The sequence below is a fragment of the Carlito syrichta genome, unplaced genomic scaffold, assembly GCF_000164805.1.
Source record: "Carlito syrichta isolate Samal-C Ts95f unplaced genomic scaffold, Tarsius_syrichta-2.0.1 Scaffold143239, whole genome shotgun sequence".
Classification (NCBI taxonomy): domain Eukaryota; kingdom Metazoa; phylum Chordata; class Mammalia; order Primates; family Tarsiidae; genus Carlito; species Carlito syrichta.
This window is the reverse complement of record NW_007087335.1, coordinates 28,566-33,862: the sequence shown is the minus strand read 5'-3', so window position 1 is coordinate 33,862 and position 5,297 is coordinate 28,566.

Below are 5,297 nucleotides of genomic sequence, written 5' to 3'. Positions count from 1 at the left end.
GCTCCGGGCACGCGGGCCGCGGCGGCTCCTGCGAGGGGCCGCGGGCTTCCCCGTTTTGCAGACGAGAAGCTGAGGCTCAGAGGGGTTCGTCGGTGTGCCCGGAGCACGCAGCGAGCGCACGTGGAGTAACCCCGGCTCCAGGTGGGGCGACGTCACGGGCGACCCCCAAAACCCAGCCAACCAGACGGAAGTTGTAGCAGAGTCGGTCGCCCAGGGTGCAGCGCGGTGGCGCGCTCGCCGCCGTGGCCCCGACCCGCTGAGTTCAGGCGCTCCTTGCGCCTCAGCCTCCCAAGTAGCCGGAGCTGCAGGGACCGGCTCGTTTTCCACATTGTTGGAGCGATGAGGGTTCCCCCTGTTGCCCAGGCTGGTCTGGAACCCGTGGACTCGGCAGTCCTCTCACTCGGCCTCCCAAAGTGCTGGGATTATAGAGGTGAGCCACCTCGCCCAGCCTAGCATAATATTTTGAAGAACCGAGTGGGCCCGGCACTCCAGCTTGGGCGCAGGAGTGAGACTCCAACTCAAACAAAACAAAACAAAACAGAAAAACAGAGTGAATGGAGACAGCTATGATGAACACAAGGTCGACATCTCAAAGACAGGATTGGACCCTGTCCGTGCCCACCCGGGCTCCCTTCCTCGCTTGCTGAACCTGGCCCTGGTGCCAGTGAAACTTCTTTAGCTCACACGGCCCCAGCCCAGTACGGGGCTGGCCCAGCCCAAGGCTGCGGGGCTTCCAAGGAGGGTGTGCTGCAGAGGTGGAGGTGGGGCTCGGCGGGCCGCTGGGGGAAGGTCCCCAGCAGGCGTCTGTGGCCGTGCAAAAGCCCTGAGGTCGCGAGGGATGGACACGGCGGGCTGGGTGGGAGGTGTCTGGAGGCAGACATCAGCTGCCCGGGCCGCTGCAGCCAGGGATGCCTTCCAGAGGATTTTCTTTCTTTTTTAAAAATGTAGTGACAGGGCCTTGCTATGTTGCCAAGGCTGACCTCAGGCCATCCTCCTGCCTTGACCTCCCAAAGTGCTGGAATTGCAGGCAGGAACCACCATGCCCGGTCCCAGAAAGTTTTCAAGGAGAGGGGGTCAGATCTGTGGTTTCAAAACTCCCCTCACCTCATAGCTTATGCCGCCTGCCTCCCTTGTTCTTGCCCCACCTGGCCTCCCTTCCTCACTTGCTGAACCTGGCCCTGGTGCCAATAAAACTTTATTTAGATCACACTGCCGCAGCCACGGCCGGTTTCTTCTTGGAGATGGCTGCCTTTGAGACTGCTGGCTGGGCAGTGGCCCCCGTGCCACGGGACCACCGCCTCCCACAGGGACTTGAGAGTCCCTGTTCGACTCCACTCTGCAAAGAGGAGACTGAGGCTGAGAAGTCCCAAGTCCCAAGACAGCACCACGTCTGTTCTTTCGCTGGGACTCCCACAGTCTCTGTGGTTGCAGCTGTCCAGGACCCCCCGTGGAGTCTGGACATTGGAGAGTGTTTTCTGGTGTGTGGGGACTCCAGGGAGGGCTGCGGGGCTGCACTATTGACTATGAGTTCGGGTGGCCAGATGGAGCAAAATAAAAACACGGGCTCCAGGGGAAACGTGTTTCTCTCATGCAATTTTAAAAGTTGGCATCTAATTCACATGCCATAAAGTTGGCTGTTTTAAAGTGTACGGTATGGTGGTTTCTAGCGTATTCACAGTGTTGTGCAACTACCACCTCTATCTAATTCCAGAACATTCTCATCCTCCAAAAGGAGACCCCGTCCCCTCACCAGTCCCCCTCACCCCCTCCCCAGTCCCTCACAGCCATGCTGTCTCAGTGGATTTGCCTATTCTGGACATTTCTTTCTTTCTTTCTTTTTTGAGTCGGGGTCTCACTGTCCCCCAGGCTGGAGTGCAGGGCACACTCATGGCCACCGTGGCCTCCACCTGCTGGGCTCAGGCAATCCTCCTGCCTCAGCCTCCCAAGTAGCTGGAATCACAGGTGTGCACCACCACACCCGGCTAATTTTTTTATTTGTTGTAGAGATGAGGTCTTGGCAAGTGGCCCAGGCTGTTCTCGAACACTGGGCTCAGGCAATCCTCTCGCCTCGGCCTCCCAAAGTGCTGGGATGACAGGCATGAGCCGCTGTGCCCGGCTTGGATGTTTCGATCCACGAAGCCACATGTGACACGACCTTCTGTGTCTGGCTTCTCTCGCTCAGTGTCATGTGTCCGAGGTTTGTCCACACTGTGGCCTGTGTCAGGGCCTCCCTCCTTTTTATGGCTGAATGATACTCCGTGGTATATATGGACACGCACATTTTGTCTACTTATTAATCTGTAGATAAGTATTTGGGTTTCTGTGCTTTTGAGCTATTCTGAATAGAGCCACTCTAAGCCTTGGTGTGCATGATTGTGTGTGAACACCTGCTTTCAGTTCTCTTGGGAATACCTGGGAATGAACTTCCTGGGTCCTGTGATGTAGCTCTGTTGTTGTTGTTATTGTTGTTTGAGGTGGAGTCTCACTCTGTCGCCCAGACTGGAGTGCAGTGGCCGCTCCCGGCTCTGACGATCCTTCCGCCTCAGCCTTCCAAGTAGCTGGAACTACAGGTGCACGCTACCACGCCCGGCTAATTTTTTTTCAATTTATTGTAGAGATGAGGGCTTGCCAAGTTGCCCAGGCCGTTCTCGAACCCGCGGGCTCAGGCAATCCACTCACTTCAGCCTCCCAAGGCACGGGATTACAGGCTGAGCCACTGAGCCCGGGTGTAGCTCTGTTTTAAATGTGTGAGAACCAGCTGGGCACAGTGGCTCACACCTGTCATCCCAGCACTTTGGGAGGTGGAGGCGAGAGAATTCCCTGAGCCCAGGGATTCCAGACCAGCCTGGGCCACTTGGCGAGACTTCGTCTCTACAATAAATGAAAAAAATCAGCCAGGCATGGTGACATGTACCTGTGTTTCCAGCTCCTTGGAAGGCTGAGGCGGAAGGATCGCCTAAGCCCAGCCGGTTGAGGCTGCGGTGGCTGTGAGCGTGCCCCTGCACTCCAGCCTGGGCGATAGAGGGAGACTCTGAGTCTAAATAAATACATAAATAAATGTGTGGAAACCTGCCACTCTGTTCTCCAAGGTAGTGAGCCAGTTAACTGAAATTTCCATAGACAAGCCAGGCTCGGTAGCTCAGCCTGTAATCCCGCGCCTTTGGGAGGCTGAGGTGAGTGGATGGCCTGAGCCCACAGGTTCGAGACCCGCCTGGGCAACGAGACCTCATCTCTACAATAAATCAAAAAATCAGCCGGGCATGGTAGCGCGCGCCTGTAGTTCCGGCTACTCGGAAGGCTGAGGCGGAAGGATCGCCGGAGCCCAGCAGGTCGAGGCTGCGGTGGCCGGGAGGGACCACTGCACTCCAGCCTGGGTGACAGAGTGAGACTCCAACTAAAAAAAAAAAAATTTCCATAAACAAGGGTTAATTTTTCAGGATAAGTATGCCCTTTGCAATCCTTGAGACATAGTTATGCTAACAAAGTATGTGTGGTTTATCTGAAATTCTTTTTTTTTTTTGAGTCAGAGTCTCGCTCTGTCACCCAGGCTGGAGTGCAGTGGCACGCTCACGGACTGCTGGGACTCAGGCGATCCTTCCACCTCCGCCTTCCTAGGAGCTGGAACCACAGGTGTGCACCACCACACCTGGCTACTTTTTTGATTTATTGTAGAGATGAGGTCTCACCAAGTTGCCCGGGCTGGTCTCGAACCCGTGGACTCAGGCAATCTTCTCACTTCGGCCTGGGATGGCAGGGGTGAGCCACCGCACCCCACTTCTGTGTGTTCTTTAAATCAGCCTCCGCTGATCCTCTGGAGGCATTAGGAAGTCCTGGCTGAACAATGGGCAAAATGTTCTTACGATGAACAATGGCTGTACGTGTTTGCGAGTCAGTGAATAGATGCTCTGGCAAACTCCTACTCATCCTTTGGCGCCCTCTTTAGATGACCCTCTGGGCGTCGGGGGCCCTTGCCCCCCGCCTCCAGGCTGAAGGTGGCACTCCCTGAGAAGGCGGAAGCCAGGGTGTGGGGAGGGCTGTGGTTCCTTCTGCCATGTTTGCTGGGCCCCTGTGACCCAGTGCTTCCTGCTTCCCCCTCCCCCCAGTCTGTGGGTGTCAGAAAGTAGAACAGCCCCAGGAACTCATCTGAGCTTTAGGGACAGTGGGGAGGGCTTCCCGGAGGAGGCATCAGGCAGGCCAAGGGGCAGGGAGGGAGGCGGGTGTGCTAAGATGCGCCACCTCAGAGAGAGCTGCAGCTGTGAGCTCGATCATGTGTCGCCCCTCACATGTGGCTGGGGCATCCCCTGATCACACACCTGCCATGGCTCCCTAGTAACCTGGAGAAAGCCAAGTCCTCAGCCTGGCACTCAGGGGCCCAGCCCATTTCACCAGCCTCGTCTCGCCCCAGGGAGCCCCAGATCTGCCCTGTTCTTCTTGGTGGTCCCCAAAGTGTGTCCTGTGGACGTTTGCCCTGCAATGACCTTTGCTGGGAATACCCTTTGAGTCTATAAATCTCAGCCCAAAGGCCCTTCCTCCAGGCAGCCCTCCCCACCGCCTCTGTGTCTGCCTGACCTCAGGGCTGGGGCATCTGCGTTCAGCTCTGCCTCTACCCCCGCCCCTGTAGTTCCCTCCTTGAAGCTTTTCCTGCGGCTGCTCTGACTCTGGGGAATGGACAGAGGTGTGGCGAGGCAGAAGCCCCGGGGAGACACAGCGGCGACGAGACCCCCACAGGCGGGTGGCGACGCTGAGGCGAGGAGGGCCAGCCTCAGGCCCCGCTCCGGAAGGGACAAAGCTCTGCCCCGCCGGGGCGGTCTGGATCCACATCTTCGCCTCCGACCCAAGCCCCAGGGAGTCTGAGCGCCTCTGGACTCAGTTTCCCCTTCTGTGAAACGAGGCCAGTGATGGAGTCTCCTGGCATGGGGAGGTCTCGGGACCATGGAGGGGGCTGAGTCTGCCCGGGCTCCGGCTCGCCCAGCGCCCTCGGTGTTTCTCCCCATCTCTGTCTCTGTCTGTCTCTCATCTCTCTCTGTCTCTCTTCCCTCTCCGTCTCTGCCTCCCCACTGCTGTCTCTGCTGCTCGTCTCGCTCGGACTCTGCCCCTCCCCCAGGCCCCCACCTCAATCCCTCAGCCCGCCCTGCACCCTAGCCCTGGCCTGTTCTGTGTGGGGTCATGGGGTCCCCGTCCCCACCGTGCCAGGCCCAGGACACTGCGTCTTTGTCCCCAAGGCACTGACCTCATAGCCAGCGGGGAGCCTGACCCCAGCCAGCTCAGCCGTCCCTGGGGCCAGGCTCCCGGGGGCG